The following is a 20437-nucleotide window of genomic DNA, read 5'->3' as shown; positions in this document are numbered from 1 at the left end:
CATTTTTGGGAAACATGAACAATTTTGAAATTAATTGAGGTTTTGGGAAACACAAAAAATATTTAAACAGTTGACCAAAATTTGAAAACAGAAACATTATTTTAACTCAGAATAAATTCGAGAATGATGATATTATTTAAAATCAGAATATTTTTTAAGTATTAATATTTATAAAATTCGTGAACATTTTTTAATTTATTAAAAAAATTATGAAAATGGTAATTGTTTTTTCCAAACTAGACATTTTTTGTAATTTCTTGAAATCAAGAAGACTTTCTGAATTTTTTTAACATTTTCACGAACATTTTTGAAATAAGGAACACTTTCTGAAAAATTGAAACATTTTTTAAAACACAAACTTATTTTGGAATTCTAAACAAAACTTAAAGAATGCAAACAGGTGGTGGAAATGCATTTTGTTTTGAAATTAAGAACATTGCTTGTAAGTCAAAATAGTTTTGAAATATTTTGAACATGTTTTGCAATTTATAAATTAAAAAAAGGATTAAAAAAAGAGAAAGTGAAACAGAAAAAAAGTCAAAACTAAAATCAATAACTGATAATATAATGTAGAAAAAAAGTTCATGAACCTTCTAGGAAGTTCCCAAATACGACCAGGAACCTCCAAAAGGTTCGCGAACGCTTTTTTTTATAAGGTATCCTCACACTTGATTAATTCAAAGGGATACAAGAGGGGTCATGACGAGTGACGACTCTTTTTTTTTGCGGGAAGTGGAGTGACGACTCTGATGGTGTGATGTAGAAATTTTTACAAGGTTGTGTGCCTAGATACTCGCACATAAAAAAAGTCAAGTGGGCCGGCTCACTTCATCAGTTGCTGGGTTATTTGTCAGCGACAATGTGCCGCAAATTCGCATCAATAGGATTACCCTTTGTCTAATTTGGGGTGCTCCTATTTAGTGGTTAACTGCTAGCAAAGAGCCACTATCAGCCAGCCCATATATGCATTAGTTAATGCATTTTTTTGCTTTTTTTGTTCTCTCGTATTGAATGATTTTTCATCTGATTTTTTCTTTTTGCCATTTTTAATTAAAGTACGTTTAGTTTAACAAAAAATCCGGGAATCTAAAAACGCTCATGAATTTATAAAAATGTCTGTGAGTTAAAACAGTACACGAACTGAAAAATGTTCACGAATTTGAAAAAGAATGTCCGTGAATTAGATTTTTTTGCTAATTAAAAAAAATTCTCATCTGAAAAATTAATTCATGAATTTCAAAAAATAATTTTATTTTAGTTTTATTTATGAATTAAGAAATGTCGTTAAATTCAAAAAATATTCCCATGTAAAATAAACGCCATGACTTTAGAAAAATCAGAAATTTGGAAAAATATGTGCAAGTCCAAAAAATATTGGATTCTGTTTTCTAAATTTGAAAGAATTTACGTGAATTCTAAAAATGTTGGCAAAGTTGAAAAATATTGCTGAATCATGTTAATGCCGTGAATTAGAAATATATTTGCAAATTTGAAAAATTTCACAAATTCAGAAATTAATCCAATTTTTTTGAAAATGTGCACAATTTTGCAAATATTCTTGAATTTTAAAACATATCGCCAAAATTTGTAAAATATTTATAATTTTTCACATATTTAAAATGCTCATGAATTAGAAGAATTTTCATTTATTGAATTTTTTGTAATATTCGGGTAGTTTAAAACAAAAAAACAAAAGAAAAACAGAGGAAAAAGAAAAACAAAAGGTGGGGCATGGTTCTAGAATCTTCGCAAAAAGCTGACTAGGGAGTTTGATCTATTTACTTGCTAGTTGGGTCGGTAGGATTCCTGTTTGTTTGGTACACGCCAGACGCAAAGCTGTTTGTGTTTGCTACTGCGGCCATGGGCCGAATAGGAAACCCTGACGAGCCAACTAACGAACACTTCTTCCACCAAATATACGTCCATGAGGTTTGCATTCTCCACTTTCTCATGGCTACCTGTTGCACCGAAATCGCACAACATGACTAGGGGTCCACTTGGTGTTTATATTTCCAAAAATGCAATTGAGTTTTCCTCTGAATCTCATATTCAAGAAGCAATGCAATTGTAGTACGGAAAAATAAACTTAATTATGAACATGGAAATATAACAATGCATTTGCCTCCAAGGCATATTTCCATCACATTGGTGTACCTCTGTAGGTCTAAATCTATTCAAATTACCGTGTCCACGGTTATGAGAGAATTGGAGCTCGATGACTTGATCATAGCATAAGTTCAACTTGTAATCTCTAAAAATTCCCAACCTTAATTTTGTTACTATAGAGCTTGCACGACTTCAACTAAAGATTAAACTTGCCAAGTAAATCCCTTGGGGATTCTTCTGGTTCTGTTGTGTTTTACAATATGATAGTCGCTCAGTGTGTGCGCAAGTTGTGGGGTTGCGTTGCACCACGATTACCGTGGATGGTCCTTCTACACCCTCTTTCATTATCTTTGATCAATACAAGTTGTAATGTGTCTCTATAGGTGTTGGTGCTTGCTGTTGCTAAATCCTATACCGCTTTTTTGATACCTGATATATAATTAGTGTAGGGTTTCGGTAAATCTTGCGAGTATAGTTGACTACTCACCTTGCTTAATTTACTCTTTTCCCTGGATTGCCGCCAATCCAGGAGATGACAATTCAAAATTTTGGTTTGATGATGGGCGACGTTAGCTGGTTATCCCGCAGCTGTCTGGGCAGGGATGGACCCTGGTTGCTTTTGTTTGAGCCTTCTTAAGGTAATTTGTATTCTTACTTGTCTAAGGTTTATCCCCTTTCGTTGTATGAGTTGTATGTAGTTGAATGACCTTGGTTGTATCCATTCATTAAATTTGACTCCTCAGAGTTGTTGTATATGCATATTATTGTAATTGCGGACTATTTCGTTACTTGTGTTGTGAAATCGACCGTCCTGCCATGCAACATACATGTTTCAAACGTGTACATTGTGTGAAGGTAGGCATCTTCTTATTGATATCATGCGGAGTCTAGCGAAGATTGACTAGATCTGCATAGTGTCGGTAACGAGGCGCTACAACAACATCGTCAATTCTAATACGTGCACCATTTGTGGTGTGGAATGCGTGGACACTCTCCGCATCATCTGTAGATGCCCCATAGCGCGACTACTCTGGGATGCCATGATGGAGATTTGAACTTTGCCGGACTTGAGGAAGATTACCAACAAGGACTGGACTCGCTCCTCTTGCTGCTGGATTAATGCTCGAAGAATGAAAGACCGTTGGTGATGATGCTCCTCTGCCGCATCTGGTATGTCCACAATGAGCGAACCCGCGACAAGCCGCCCCTTCCGGTGCAAAGCTCATGCCATTTTCTCTGCAGCTACATCGACTTGCTGATATGCATAAAGCAATATCCCCAGGGTGACCCTATCAAAGGAAAAATGGTGATTGACCAGGTGATACCGGCCCATCCCTTTTTTTAGAACGAAGGCTCAAGTCGAGCCCGACTTTGAATTAACAAAGCCATCAACCGGCCAGGATTACATAAACCGCCAACTTACATAGACGAAACAGAGAAACAACTAAAAGGATACAGAGTGCTGTGCAAGCAGCTAATAGGCTTCCTACCATCTACAAGCAAAGATGAAGAAACTAAAGAATAAGATCAGCTTGAAGACAATGAAGCCCTCCACCGAGTGCAATCCACCCCGCCGAGACACCAGCAAGCCTTGATGAGACCCAACTAGCATGTGAGGGTAACGCTGACAGCTCCATAGACTACGACCGAACCGTTGACAACCTCCTACATCTCCGAAGGGGCTCCCTAGCCCCTCGGCTGGCACGAGGTGCCGATCCGTCGGACGATGCAAATGCTCGCCATTGCCTCCCGGAAAGCCAGACCAGGGCACCACTGTTGGGTAACGTAGTAATTTCAAAAAAATTCCTACGCACACGCAAGATCAAGGTGATGCATAGCAACGAGAGGGGAGAGTGTCGTCTACGTACCCTCGTAGACCGTAAGCGGAAGCGTTATGACAACGCGGTTGATGTAGTCGTACGTCTTCACGATCGACCGATCCTCAGTACCGAACGGACGGCACCTCCGCGTTCAGCACACGTTCAGCTCGGTGATGTCCCGCGAACTCACGATCCAGTAGAGCTTCGGGGAAGAGCTTCGTCAGCACGACGGCGTGGTGACGGTTTTGATGAAGCTACCGATGCAGGGCTTTGCCTAAGCACCGCTACGATATGACCGAGGTGGATTATGGTGGAGGGGGGCACCGCACACGGCTAAGAGATCAATGATCAATTGTTGTGTCTTGGGGTGCCCCCTGCCCCCGTATATAAAGGAGCTAGGGGGGAGGCGGCCGGCCAAGGAGGAGGGCGCACCAAGGGGGAGTCCTACTCCCACCGGGAGTAGGACTCCTTCTTTCCTAGTAGGAGTAGGAGAAGGGGGAAGGGAAGGAGAGAGGAGGAAGGAAAGGGGGGCGCCGCCCCCCCTCCTTGTCCAATTCGGACTAGAGGGGGAGGGTGCGCGCGGCCTGCCCTGGCCGCACCTCCTCTTCTACACTAAGGCCCAATAGGCCCATTACACTCCCCGGGGGGTTCCGGTAACCCCCCGGTACTCCGGTATATGTCCGAAACCTCCCGAAACACTTCTGGTGTCCAAACATAGTCATCCAGTATATCGATCTTTACGTCTCGACCATTTCGAGACTCCTCGTCATGTCCGTGATCATATCCGGGACTCCGAACTACCTTCGGTACATCAAAACACAAAAACTCATAATACCGATCGTCATAGAACTTTAAGCGTACGGACCCTACGGGTTCGAGAACTATGTAGACATGACCGAGACATGTCTCCGGTCAATAACCAATAGCGGAACCTGGATGCTCATATTGGTTCCTACATATTCTACGAAGATCTTTATCGGTCAAACCGCATAACAACATAGCTTGTTCCCTTTGTCATCGGTATGTTACTTGCCCGAGATTCGATCGTCGGTATCTCAATACGTAGCTCAATCTCGTTACCGGCAAGTCTCTTTACTCGTTTCGTAATGCATCATCCCGCAACTAACTCATTAGTCACATTGCTTGCAAGGCTTATAGTGATGTGCATTACCGAGAGGGCCCAGAGATACCTCTCCGACAATCGGAGTGACAAATCCTAATCTCGATCTATGCCAACTCTACGAACACCATCGGAGACACCTGTAGAGCACCTTTATAATCACCCAGTTACGTTGTGACGTTTGGTAGCACACAAAGTGTTCCTCCGGTATTCGGGAGTTGCATAATCTCATAGTCATAGGAACGTGTATAAGTCATGGAGAAAGCAATAGCAGTAAACTAAACGATCAAGTGCTAAGCTAACAAAATGGGTCAAGTCAGTCACATCATTCTCCTAATGATGTGACCCCGTTAATCAAATGACAACTCATGTCTATGGTTAGGAAACTCAACCATCTTTGATCAACGAGCTAGTCAAGTAGAGGCATACTAGTGACACTATGTTTGTGTATGTATTCACACAAGAGGAGAGGAAGAAGAGGAGAAATAAAAAAGAAGAGGAAAAAAGAAGAAAAAGAAGAGGAGAAGAAGAAAGGAATAGAGGAGAAGAATTCTATTTTTTCTTCTTCTCCTCTATTCCTTTCTTCTTCTCCTCTTTTTATTTCTTCTTTTTTTCTTCAATCTTCTCCTCTTTTTATTTCTTCTTCGTCTTCTTATTTTTTATCGGATATGTCGATGTCGATATACCCCGTGTCCCGATAACTTCAACACGAGGGGGGGGGGGGGGTTCGACCTACCCCCTCCCCGATAACATTATTTTCCCATGTATGTATGTCGTTGTTGTCGATATAACCCCCTCCCGGATAACTTCGACCGTGATAACTTATACCACGGGAGCACCCCCCGGCCCTCTCGCTCGACCAAAACTCTCGAGGACACCCAAACCCTAGAAAAAACGATGTCGGTCTCCTACCCCCTCCCGCCGCGCCCCTACCCTTGAAGCGTTGCCGAGGTCACCCCAAACCCGGAATAAGCTAGGTCTACGTTTGCACTAATATATCCACCTGCTGTCATGTTTGTGTAATAATTGCCATGTTGTAATATTTACAGAAACAATGGAGCACGGACGAGACGAGGAAGCAGAAGAGGTGTTGGGGGACATAATCTTAGCCGGAGGTGATATATTGTCGTATCTTAACGACAATGATGGTCTGGAAGAACAGGGTGAAGAAGCAGGCTACGGTGATCGAAGAGTGGAGGAGGAAAGACATGATTATGATGGCTCCGGTGACCCAATGCTGGTGCAAGAAGGAGCCCGTGGTGACGGCTCCGGTGACCGAACAGAGTCCGGCCAAGTAAATATATTAGTTAAGCCTGTGCTGACTAGCTAATTGATGCATTCATTGTTTTGGTATGTACACATATTAATTAACTCTCGTCTTTCTTCTTTTTTCTAGCCCTCCGGATCGAGCACAACTTCGGTAAAGAGACGAGGCCCGAAGAGAAAGTTGCGCTCGGATGAAAGGTTTGAGATCACAGCAATCGCGCGCGACGGCCAACCGATTGAACCCATCCGGACAAAGGAAGCATTTGCTGCTCAGTGCGGGGTTCTTGTTAGGGACAAGATCCCGATCAGCATCCACCAATGGTATTAGCCTAAGAAGGAAGACCCTGAGGTGTCTTATGTCAATGATATGCAGAAAGATGATCTTTGGACTGAGCTGAAGGCAAATTTCACCCTACCGCCAGAGGAGGATCCGGAGAAGCCAGTTAAAGAGCAATTAATCAAGTCTCATGCTCTTAAGAAGATGGCAGACCTATTCAGGAGGTGGAAGAATGAGCTGAAAACGTTTGTCGATAAAGAAGAGACACCAGAATTCATCGGCCGGTATGAGAAGATCAGAGATCACTGGCCCGCATTTGTGGCCCACAAGACATCGGAAAAGAGTAAGAAGATGTCAGCGACAAACAAGAAGAATGCTGAGAAGAAGAAGCTTCACCATCGCACGCGGTCAGGTGGCTACCTCAAAGCCCGACCTAAGTGGGCCAAGGCTGAGAATGATCTACTTGATAAAGGGATCGAACCAGAGACAATGAACTGGCCAGACCGTTGCCGGACTTGGTTCTTCGGGGCTGGCGGAAAATTGGACCCTGTATCAGGGAGGTGCGTTTGGATGGACGAGCTTTTGAGAATACCAGTCAAGAGGCTTCAGCACTATATCGATGCAGCGCAGCAAGGGACGTTCGTTCCAGACAGAGAGAACGACGAGCTCACAATGGCCCTCGGGAATCCTGAGCACCCTGGACGGACACGAGGCACGCCAGGCTCCGTTCTGTGGAAGGCTGGTTTTCCGGACGCAAGCGGTTACAAAAGCCAGGAGAGGAGGAAAAAAGTGGAGCAGACCCAAATTCAGAAGCTGCACGAAAGGGTTCAAGTGCTAGAGGAACGAGACGCCAATCGACATGCCGAAACTACCCCCGAAGCTACCCCGCCATCTCAGCGGAGAAGCAGTGTGGCTTCCACCGAGCTGCTTTAGCCGGAGCATGTCTTGACGGCTCCTGCTAGCTACCCCGTGGATGCTATCACGGAGTCTCAACATTGCCACCTTATGATGCAATGGCAGAACTTCAAAGTCAAGGCGGTTGTTGGCTCTGTTTTACCTCCTGAACCCGGCGCAACCTACCACTGTCGGCCGATTCCAGAAGGATATGCTAGGGTGATGGTAGATGAAATAACGGAGGGATTTGAGGACCTCCGGCTTGACCACCCTACCGGTGAAGGGGAGACTCGGCTGGGTTCTGCTTTGAAGACTCCATGCCTATGGCGGAAAGGAGCTCATCAACCTTCCGAATTGGACGCCTCCGGCGAGTAAGGGCACTCCGCCTCCTCCTCCGGCGAGTGATCAGGGCACTCAGCCTCCTTCTCCGGCGCGTGGCGGCGCTCCACCTCCTCCTCCGGCGAGTGATCAGGGCACTCAGCCTCCTTCTCCGGCGCGTGGCGGCACTCCGCCTCCTTCTCCGCCTGCGCCGGTGCGCCAGAGCAGCCAGCCTCCTCCTTCTCCGCCTCGTCAGCAAGGGCGGAAGAGACCCGCCGCCGCTCCGGCTGCTCCGGCACGTCTGAAAGATCGTGGATGTCGCCTAGAGGGGGGGGGGTGAATAGGCGCTTTAAAATAATTACGGTTTAGGCTTGAACAAATGCGGAATAAACCTAGCGGTTAATTTGTCAAGCACAAAACCTACAACAATTAGGCTCACCTATGTGCACCAACACCTTATGCTAAGCAAGATAAACAACTAGGTGATAGCAAGATATATAACAAGAAACAATATGGCTATCACAAAGTAAAGTGCATAAGTAAAGGGCTTGGGTAAGAGATAACCGAGGCACGCGGAGACGATGATGTATCCCGAAGTTCACACCCTTGCGGATGCTAATCTCCGTTTGGAGCGGTGTGGAGGCACAATGCTCCCCAAGAAGCCACTAGGGACACCGTAATCTCCTCACGCCCTCGCACAATGCAAGATGCCGTGATTCCACTAAGGGACCCTTGAGGGCGGTCACCGAACCCGTACAAATGGCAACCCATGGGGGCGGTCACCGAACCCGTACACTTTGGCAACCCTTGGGGGCGGTCACCGGAACCCATCAAATTGCTCGGGGCGATCTCCACAACCTAATTGGAGACCCCGACGCTTGCCCGGAGCTTTACACCACAATGATTGAGCTCCGAACACCACCAACCGTCTAGGGCGCCCAAGCACCCAAGAGGAACAAGCTCAAGGGCACCAAGCACCCAAGAGTAATAAGCTTCTCAACTTGTAACTTCCACGTATCACCGTGGAGAACTCAAACCGATGCACCAAATGCAATGGCAAGGGCACACGGAGTGCCCAAGTCCTTCTCTCTCAAATCCCACCGAAGCAACTAATGCTAGGGAGGAAAAGGAGAGGAAGAACAAGAAGGAGAACACCAAGAACTCCAAGATCTAGATCCAAGGGGTTCCCCTCACTTAGAGGAGAAAGTGATTGGTGGAAATGTGGATCTAGATCTCCTCTCTCTTTTCCCTCAAAAACTAGCAAGAATCCATGGAGGGATTGAGAGTTAGCAAGCTCGAAGAAGGTCAAAAATGGGGGAAGAACACGAGCTCGAAAAGGATAAGGTTCATTGGGGAAGAAGACCCCCTTATATAGTGGGGGGAACAATCCAACCGTTACCCCCCACACCAGCCCCGCAGAGAGCGGTACTACCGCTTGGCCAGCAGTACTACCGCTTGCCCCTATAAGCGGTACTACCGCTCCCCCTCGCGGTACTGCCGCTGGGCCCAGAGCGGTACTACCGCGGTGGCAGGGCGGTACTACCGCATACGAGCGGTACAACGGCCCCCACTGCCGTGGCCAGTACCGTAAAACCCGACACGAAAAAAGACCCCTCGAATCGAGGCGGTACTAGCACGAGACCGCAGCGGTACTACGGCTGGGGGCTACCAGCGGTACTACCGCTCAGGAGCGGTACTACCGCTCTAGAGCGGTACTACCGCTTGTAGCACCCAAGCGGTACTACCGCTCCGGCCCGCGGTACTACCGCTAGGAAACCAAAACTGCCATAACTTCTGCATATGAGCTCCGACAGGGGAGGTATGCCAACAAATAGAGGAGTGAAACCTCCAACCGAGAAGAACCGGCATACACTACAGGAAACAGCTATTTTGCCGTCTGCCACGGCGGACGGCAAAGGCATGAACGGCGCCCACCATATTTCAACACCTGCCATGACAAACAGTAAACGAAATTAGTACAACATAAAAAAAAGACCGACATGAATAATAATATGTGTATCACTTAAGTGTATCATCATCAAGTACAACATTAAAAAATTTAATACCTGACACTACTAATAATCTCGATCAGTATCATCAATAAATGCATAATCATCATCATCACTATAATCAATGACGGGCTCATAGGGTTCAGTGGCATCAACATGTGGAAGGCCACCTTGACGTAATCGGTCAAGCAATGACAGGTCATCTCCAGCAGTAACCTCTTCTTGTTCCGGCTCTTCTTGTTCCTCCTCTGGGGTGATGTCGGATTCACTGTCGCTGTCTACTTCAATGTTTTGGGGTGAAGTATAGCGGTTCTTGAAACGCTTTTTTGGAAAGACATGTCTCTTGGAAGAATTCTCCTTCATATGTGTCTGGGTTAATGTGAGGTTCATAATCCTCTTCCTTTGGGGGAGATAGTCTAGCACGTGGCGGCACTTCATAAACGACATCCCAACCTTTCAGATTTGGATTAGTTTGGCAGGCCCACGGTAGATAGAATACTTGTGTCGCCTGTTGAGCCGTAATATAGACATCAGGAACATCTAAATGGGTGCTTTGGTTGATTTCAACTAGCCCTATATGTTCATGAGTCCTTCTAGTCTCCTTCGGCTGAAACCAATAGCATTTGAAGACTACGACATTCGGTGGGTTTTCACCATAGAATAGAAGTTCATAAATTGCTTCAACTCTCCCATAATACTCAGTACCTCCTTCGCCGATAGCAGATACACAACAATTTGTAGACTTTCGGTCGGCCATAGATAGCTCTTTGCCATAGGTACGAAAGCGATACCCATTGATGTCGTATTTGTCAAATGAACGGACCTTATAGTCAAAACCATTAGCGACTTGTCTTAATTCGCCGTCCATAGACTCTGAATTAGCCTACAAGTTTAATATGAAAGGATTGTTGCATTACGCACAAATTAGCGAATGAAACCGGGATAGCCGCCTACAAATTAGCCTACAAGTCTAATAGAAATTACCGTTTGTTTGAACCAAGAGATGAAACCGGGATAGCCGCCTCCTTGCTTTGCGAGAAGCTCATACTCTTCGACATAATCCTTTTGGATCACCGCTCCATACGAGAATAAGGCGACGTATCGACTGTATGAAACATCCAGGAATAAGAGCAGTTCAAAGGAAATAGAAGTTGCGAAATTATGTACCGAACTTACTCGATGTACGGCCGCACTTCTATCAGGTTGTTGAAGATATACAACGAAATGGTCCGCCATTGTTCGTTATCCAAAGATACTGGATTTGAAACACTGGCTGGTGCGAGATTCCCTTTGAATAGGCTGAGGTTGGATCCACCCTTTTTAGGGTCGTCAGCATTGTACCGAGGCTTCGGATTATGCAAATGATGATTTTTGGCTTCGTAGTGTGCTGTCACGAAGTTTGCCGCCTCCTCAGTGATGAATGCCTCAGCCATCGATGCTTCAATTCTACGTTTATTTTTACATTTTTGTCGAAGCGTCTTCTGCATCCTCTCAGTTGGGTAGCACCAACGATTTTGCACGGGCCCCCCCAATCTTGCCTCGGTCGGGAGATGCAAAATCAAATGTTGCATTGGATTAAAGAAGCCCGGTGGAAAGATCTTCTCTAACTTGCAGATCAACTCCGGTGCCAACTCTTCCATTTCTTCTAGCACGCCAGGCGATAGTTCTTTCGCACAAAGAACACGGAAGAAATAGCTGAGTTCTGCCAGTACTAGCCATTCATCCTCAGGGATGAAGCCACGCAAGATCACCGGCATTACCCGCTCAATCCATATGTGCCAATCATGACTCTTGAGACCAAATATCTTCAATTTATCAAGACTGGCTCCCCTCTGTAGATTCGCTGCATACCCATCGGGGAACATCAACTGCATTTTCACCCACAAGATAATTTCCCTCATAGCTGGCCTTCCAAGATTGAACCATGCCTTTGGCTTCGTCCAGTTCTGCTTTCCTTTCGGTTCTTTCATGTTTTGTAACGGCCTATCACATAGCGCCTCCAGATCGACTCTAGCCTTGGTATTATCCTTTGACTTCCCATCTATGCCGAACAATGTACCAAAAAGTGCCTCGGCGATATTCTTCTCAGTGTGCATCACGTCGATGTTGTGTGGGCAAAGGAGGTCTTTGAAGTAAGGCAGATCCCATAAGCATGTTTTGTGAGTCCAGGCGTGCTTAGAATTATACCCCTTGAAGTACCCTGGACGCTCTGGATCTGGCTCGAGAGCGTTTAACTGATCCAGGGTCTGTTGGCCTGTCAATGCAGGTGGTGCAGAGTTTTTGACAACTCTACCTCTGATGAAGTTCTTCTTGTCTTTCCTGAACTTATGGCGAGGATTCAGGAACTGTCTATGCATGTCGAAGCAAGAAAACTTGCGACCGGCCTGAAGCCAACGAAACTCAAGAGCTCCCTTGCATGTGGGGCACGGGAACCTTCCATGCACACACCATCCGATGTGTGTACAATCATCAGATTCCCATCTGCATCTAGTTCGGTTCTTTTGCCCGTTTTGTGCCATGTCATCTGTCTGGCCGTCTCTTCGACCATGAAAAGACGTTGAAGTCTTGGTACGATTGGCATATACCGAAGAACACTAACGGGGATTTTGGTCTGTGTCTTCTCACCCATACCGTTGTCTACCACAACATACCTGGAAGACTTGCAAATGGGACAATAGTTCAAGTCCACATAGTCAAGCCTAAACAAGACACATCCTTTCTCACAGGCATGTATCTTATCATAGGGCATCTTTAGTGCACGGAGGATTTTGTCCGACTGGTACAGGTTTGCAGGCATTACATGGCCTTTGGGTAGAAAGCGTCCAAATACTGTCATCATTGCATCGTAGCATTCTCTGCCCAAGTTGAACTGAGCCTTCAGAGCCATTACTTGTGAGATGGCATCCAACTGACAAAGCTCAGTGTGCTCATGGAGCGGACGTTTTGAAGACTCCAACATTTCATTGAAGGCCTTTGCAGATTCCTCCATCTCCTCGTACGAATCCCGAGCATCATCAAAGTCTTGCACCATGTTTTCCATCCCGGTACCATGCTCGTCGGTGCGACGACGATCCACCTCAGCTCGGTCACGTTGGGCAGACTCACCATGAAATGTCCACACCGTATAATCGGGCGTAAAACCACTCTTCTGCAGGTGTTTGCCCATTTCAGCCTCTGTCCTCTTTTCCCAATTGCCGCACCGTAAACAGGGGCACCAGGTTTTCCTCTGGCCATTTGCAAATGCGGCTCGCACAAACCCCTTGGTTTTTGTGAACCATTCAGTGCTCCATTTGTTCTGACCAGTGTGACCGTTGTACATCCACGCACGATCACTCATCTTGACTTTCAGAGCTACTAGACACACAACAAATATATATATATATAATTCAGCATGTATATATTCATCAGTTGATCTACTTTGTCAATTTTATTACGTCCATGCAACCTACACTCTAATAGGTAATGATAGGTCCTAATCCCACCCGAGTATGTTTAGATTGGGTTCATTTTCCCATGCTATGCTCCGGATCCTACGCAAAATTTCGGCAGCACCTCCCCGCTGTTCTCCTGATACACGTCTCTGCAATAAACAGAGAGGATGTGTACCCGGAGAACAACAGGGGAGGCACTGACGAAATTTATGCGTCGGATCCGGAGCAAAGCATATGGGAAAACGAACCCAATCTAAACATACTCGGGCTGTCCATGGATAGCGTTGGACAATTCGAAAGAATCAAGGTTATAAATATGCAAATGCATGCATATTTATAACTATGACGCTTTCGAACGGGAGACACATATTGGTTACGCATACTGATGATTCAAGACACATATATAGCTAGCTATCAAGTTTCATCGGAATAGATCAAATAATTAATGGGGGAGGAGGACATGTCATTTGTGCTCACCCACGAACGAAGGGGCAGAGCTCGTCAAACGCACGGCGAGGTCGTCGAACACCAAACCTCGCAGCGATGAAACAACTGCACATTTAAAACTACCCGATCAACACAATTATATATGATGTTTTTCATAACAAAATCGAAAAATATATGACCTAACTAATAATTCACAAATATATGACCCCGTCGGCCTCTGGAAGGCCAAAGAACACCTTTTCGGGAGGTGTCGGGGGTCGGGGTGTCGTGTCGGTGTCGGGGTGCCGTGTCGGGGTCGGGGTCTCGGGGTCGGGGTGCCGGGTCGGGGTCGGGGTGCCGTGTCGGTGTCGGGGTCGGGGTGTCGGGTCAGGCTCGGGGTCGGGGTGTCGGGGTCGGGGTCGGGGTGTCGGGGGTGTCGTGTCGGGGGTCGGGGTGTCGTGTCGGTGTCGGGGTGCCGTGTCGGGGTCGGGGTGCTGTTTCGGGGTCGAGGGGTCGGGGTGTCGTGTCGGGGTCAGGGGATTAGGGGGTCGGGTGTCGGGGTCGAGTCGGGGTCGGGTGTCGGGGTGTGGTGTCGGGGTTGGGGGGTCAGGGGGTCTTCTCATTCTTCTACTACTTCTACTTCTCATTCTTCTACTTCTTCTCATCCCCCGTCTTCTAGTTCTTTTCTTCTTCTTCTTCTTCTTCTTCTTCTTCTTCTTCTTCTTCTTCTTCCCCCTTCTACTTATTCTACTTTTCGTCTTCTTTTTTCACTTCCTTTAATTATGACTATTTAACTAAAACCTAACACTAGTCTAATATAATCCAATCTAATTAATCTAATCTAGCTAACTATATAACCTAAACCTAAACTAAAAACCTAAACTAATTAAAACTAAACTATTTAAACTAATTAAACCTAAACTAATTAAACTAAATAACCTAAACTAATTAATTCTAAACTGAAAAAACTTAAACTAAAAAACCTTATCTAAACAGAAAAGAAAAACAAAAAAACAGAAAAAATAGGACACAGGGGGGCGGCAGGGGCTCACCGTGGGGGGCGGCGACGGGTCGGGGAGGGGGCGGCGACGGGGCGGCAGCAAGGCGGCGCAGCGATGGGCGGCGCTCCTCGGGGGGCGGTCGACCCGCGGCTGCAGCGGCAGCGGCGGTTGGTCGGGCGTCGGGGGCGGGGACGGGCGCGGCGGTACGAGGCTTGGACGGCCGCGGCGCGGCTGGCCGACGTGGAAGGAGCGGCGGGGCTGCGATGGAGGTTGGGGAGGGGTGCGGGGCGGCGGGGAGGCCGGCTACGCCGGACGGGGTCGGCGGCGGCGGCACGGGCTGGTGTGGGCGGGGCGATGTGGAAGAGGCGGCGAGGGTGCGGTGGAGGTCGGGCCAGGGCGGCGGGGGGCCGGGGCGGGGCGGGCGGCGGCGGCGGCGGGGTGGGAGGAGAGAACGGCGATGAGAGAAGAAGTGAGTAACGGCCGGGGGGTACGGGCCGTTAGGTAGTGCCCTCTTTGTCGTCCGCCTATCTTTGCCGTCCGCCCTTTTTGCCTCTTTGCCGTCTGCTGGCGGACGGCAAAGAGGTGGGCCGTTAAGTTTTTTCCAAACGGGCGGGGGGTGGGGGCCACCTCACTCTTTGCCGTCTGCCAGCGGACGGCAAAGATTCTTTGCCCTCTGCTGGCTGACGGCAAAGAGCTCGCAGATGGCAAAGAGCTTCTTTGCCGTCTGCCGTTTCTTTGCCGTCTGCTTTTGGGTAGCTGATGGCAAAGAGCTTCTTTGCCGTCAGCTAGCGGACGGCAAAGAGCCGGCAGATGGAAAATTAGCTGATTCCAGTAGTGATAACCTCCATCATCGAAAACAACATCGAAAACCTTTGCCTTGCACATGGTCCACTTGAGCTAGATGATGACGATCTTGACTCCCTCAAGTTGGACCACCTTTCTTGGTTGCGTTGGCTCGATGAAGACTAGTTGATTGCTCCCCCATGCTCCACTATGGGTGAGCCACTCTTCCGCACATCTTCACAAGTCCATTGTCACCACAATGGACGGCAAGCTTCAAGCATTTGATCTCTTCATGACGCTTCACTTGAACTTGCACACCGCAACATCTTCACAAGTCCATTGTCACCACAATGGACGTCAAGCTTCAAGCATTTGATCTCTTCATGATGCTTCACTTGAACTTGCACACCGCAACCTAACCCCACAAAGAACTCTCACGAAGATCATGGGTTAGTACACAAAGCGTAATTGACAATGCTCACCACACCATGGGATCGCTTGATCCCTCTCGGTACATCTTGTGCGCTTTGTGTGTTGATCAACTTGATTCACTCTTGACTTAGTCTTGATCAACCTTGCTCTTTCCAACTCTCTTCATTTGGATGATGTCTTGAAGGTAAACATGAATGATCACACAATCTTCTTCTTCAAGACATGCTTGCAATAAGCTCAACTCTCACATGACCAATCTTTGGATAATTCCTTAATAACACCTTGGTCACCACATAAACTCCTTGAAACCAACACATGGACTTCAAGAAATGCCTATGGACAAATCCTTCAAATATAACTCAAGGCAACCATTAGTCCATAGAGATTGTCATCAATTACCAAAACCAAACATGGGGGCACCGCATGTTCTTTCAACCCGGGAATAATTACTGTGGATACTACGTTTGCGAGTCCAGCCGCTACACGACCTGTGAGCGGGGCTACTCTGACGAACAATAAGAAGTGCGTAAGCAATAATATTCACAATTTAATTTTATTACCATCATTTGTGTTGAGTTTCATTTATTCATATATATATATATATATATATATATATATATATATATATGTATGTATTGACCGCCTTCTTCAAATTAGATGTTTCAGAAGCGGGATGAACTCCTAGCACCAGATCGTATGCGAGCAATTCAAGAGGAATCGGCAGCATTCTTCCTTGACCACGTGATCGCTGAAAACGAAGAATACTATGTGGACCCTGTGTTCTTACAATTTAATTAGGAGATTATATTGTAAGAGATAATTATTGTATATATGTAGCCGGTAGTGTCGGATAGATATACGAGAACTTGTTGTTCGACCAATCTCTCGGAGAAGGAGAGGTGGTCGATATCACTTCTCTCTGTATGCATATGTTCATGACGATCTTCTGTTTCCTTCATTTGATTACTAGCTAGCGTGTGTAGTCCTCTCCATACGTATATAGTACATAGCGTTGACCAAGCACGGAGATAAGAGAGGACACTTCTCTCTATTAATTAGCTAGCTAACACAATATATGAAACACCTAAATTAACCCCCCAAAACCCCCAACCACCCCCCCTTTAAAAAAAAAACAAAAACCCCAGCCCCTGAAATGCTGACGCGTGGATGCCTATTGGTCCCGGTTAGTGCCACCAACCGGGACCAAAGTCCCTCCTGCCCGGGCTCGCCGCACCGGCCACGTGGAGGCCCATCTGTCCCGGTTCGTGTAAGAACCGGGACTAAAGGGTTAGGGCATTAGTAACGACCCTTTAGTCCCGGTTCAAAAACCGGGACAAAAGGCCCTTACCAACCGGGACAATAGGCCCTTTTTCTACTAGTGGGTATTCATTTTTTTATGGGATGATGATCAAAGGAAGGGAGAAAATATTGGTTGGCCGTTTTGATCTATGAGATAAATGGAAATTTTTATAGTTCTGGCTCTCTTGCCCTTTAAACTTGGGCGGAGTGTATGCATGTTATATGATACATATGTGGATCGCGTCCTTATACATGAGGTTTGATGTGTGGATCAAGCTCGAAACATCTGTTATCATGCACACGTGTGTGTTACATATTCATGTGAAGGATGATTATATGATTTGTGTAGCTTGTGGTACAATGGGTTTCTTTTTTTATAGATATTGTTCGATCTCGAATGTTCTAGCCTAAGGGAGAGGGTGCTAAAATAGGGATTCGTTGTGTCTGCAGCATGGCATTGTTTCTGTACATTGTTTTTTATGTGGACTAAAATAATCATAACCTTGCAGCTATGCGGATGCTATATGTGGACTTGAGGAAATAGAGTGCAATACATAAAGGGAAAAAGAAGATTTTATTTCTTATGGTTTTCCCTCCGTGATGAAGTATTAAAACTTGATCGAATTATTGAACTTTGTTGTGTGCTGGTGTGTGGCCAGTATATGGATTGCAGAATCATTGGTAGCTAGGTGTTGCGGGTACATGTGATACAATCAAATATTTCTTTTGGGTACAGATGATACAATCAAATCTTTATTGGGTTACATTGCATCACCTTGGGCAGTATATAAGTCAGGAATTCGAGAACATGTCAAGTTTATTTATTGATATCATTGCGCCCTTGTGCATTTCGTAGGAGGTCGATGAGTTTAAATAAGGTTATCTACACGCTGCTTGTGAAGTGTGCAGAATGGTATCTTTTGTCGAAACATGGATTAACAACAATCGAAAAATGAAGATGTTGAGTAAATAGGCAATTTCTCGATTAAATTAATCCACGAGTAAATCACTAGCATGGCATTGATACATATGATCGCATACTGATATTCAGTCAAAGTAGCACATACTACGCTAATTGCAGAAAGATCTACGTATAACGCTAGCATGGCTAAAACAGAAAACAGTAGGAGCGGGATAAACGAGTTATACCCTCCAGTAGGCCATGCAGAGGCCGCGGCTTTGGTGGCAGCAGCGGCGTCCTCGGCGGCCTTCTTGTCAGCTTCAGCTTTCTCGGCGGCGGCACGTTCGGCGTCGGTGGACATGGTGATGATGAAGGCGACGCGGACGTAGAGGAAGTAGACGATCGGAAGTGAGCAGTCGCGTAATCGCTGCCCAAAAACCTATTCGCCCCTCACCCCGTACAGGAACCAGAAGGGCGTGGTTTCGGAGACCTGCTCTCCCGTCGACCGTGTACGCGGCGGACGGGATGGAGTCACCGGCGGCGGCAGCAGCAAGGGAACGACGGTGGACGTGCGCGTGGAGCAGATGTGATCTGTTCGTGGCGTCTAGGGTTAGGAGACACCGCACACTTATAGGCGCAGCCGCGTGGAGAGACGTGGGCTCGACCCACGTCCGAGTCCGTGACAGCATCGTGGCCCAGCTATCAGAAAACTCTCCGTTAGTGACTGGCAAAAATAAGCGCGTAGGTGTAAGCTCGGCTCGGCTCAATCCCGCAACCCGCGCCGCGGCGCGGCGCGGCGCGTCGTGACGAGGCGTGGCGTGGCGAGGCGGGCGGCGGAGGAGGAGTGCGCGAGGGCCTCTTCTCTTCTCAAGCTCCAATAGCATGTAGAAGAGAAACCCTTATAAGGAGGTCCAACTCCTCTTCCACTTCCGGGGTGGGACTAAACTTCCCACTACACCTAGTGCCATATAACCCACATGGGCCCTTAGAGATTTTTCAGAAATTGCTACATGGGCCTAGAGCCCATCTCAAATTTCAGCAATCCCCCACCAGATCTCGAGGGCCCATTGTGTCCTCTGTTCCAATTACTGTTTCGATATACCAGTGTTTCAGTGAAGACCTGTTAAGGTTGAGCTTCACCTAGAGCAAGTAGCTACACTCCTTCACAACTGAACAATGGACTATGCCTTGAATTGTCAGTTTGGCGTAAAGAAGTTTCACCACATGTCTCACTAGTACTGGGCTGCCGAAGGCTGACCCCTTGGGTGGAGCATATAAGTCACACTCCTGGCCTATTCATGAGCTTACTAGAGATCACCCCAATCTCATAGACCGTGACCAGCAGTCGGACTCATATAGGTGTGTTCCTCCAAAGATCACTCTGTAGGATAGCATCTTGCTTATATAAGCTTCGGAACACATTAAGACAGTAGTCATCCTACCATACAGTATCGAGAGTATTGCATCTCCAACGGAGTGGGTTAGTATATTTACTCTCCTCAGTTCACCACTGGCTTGTTTTCCTAGGTCCTAATTCACGGGATCTCCGATCACATAGGTTGGGTTACTACCATGGCAACTCATGTGGGTCTCATACCCATCTCCCTCGATGCATTATCTATCACAACACGTGATAGCCCTTTCGTAAAGGGATCTGCCAGATTCTTAGCCGTATGGACATAGTCCAACGCTATCACTCCGGAGTTTCTTAATTTTCTGACAGCTTTTAATCTCATTCTTATGTGTTTGGTGGACTTCATGTTGTCCTTTGAACTCTTCACCTTGGTGATGACAGTCTGATTGTCACAGTTCATAAGGATAGCCGGAACCGGTTTATCAACCAATGGCAAGTCCATCAAAAGATCTCGAAGCCATCTCGCTTCGACACCAGATGTGTCTAATGCCGTTAATTCTGCTTCCATTGTCGATCTCGTTAAGATCGTTTGCTTGCAAGACTTCCAGGAAACAGCGCCACCTCCAAGAGTAAACATATACCCAGTTGTGGCCTTCATCTCATCAGCATCAGAGATCCAATTTGCATCACTATACCCTTCAAGTACCGACGGGTCTCCGGTATAGTGAAGTCCATAGTTCATAGTACCTTTCAGATAGCGCATGACTCGTTCAACAGCATGCCAATGTACATCACCCGGTTTGGAAACAAACCGGCTCAGTTTGCTCACAGCAAACGCGATGTCGGGCCTCGTTGCGCTCGCTAGGTACATCAGTGAACCAATGATTTGAGAGTATCTCAACTGATCTATAGCCGTGCCTTTGGACTTTCGAATCAACACGCTAGGATCATATGGTGTTTGAGATGGTGTGCAATCCGAATATCCAAAACGACTCAACAC

This window comes from Triticum aestivum, chromosome 2D (genome assembly GCF_018294505.1).
Source record: "Triticum aestivum cultivar Chinese Spring chromosome 2D, IWGSC CS RefSeq v2.1, whole genome shotgun sequence".
Classification (NCBI taxonomy): Eukaryota; Viridiplantae; Streptophyta; class Magnoliopsida; order Poales; family Poaceae; genus Triticum; species Triticum aestivum.
Note: the sequence above shows the minus strand (reverse complement) of the source record.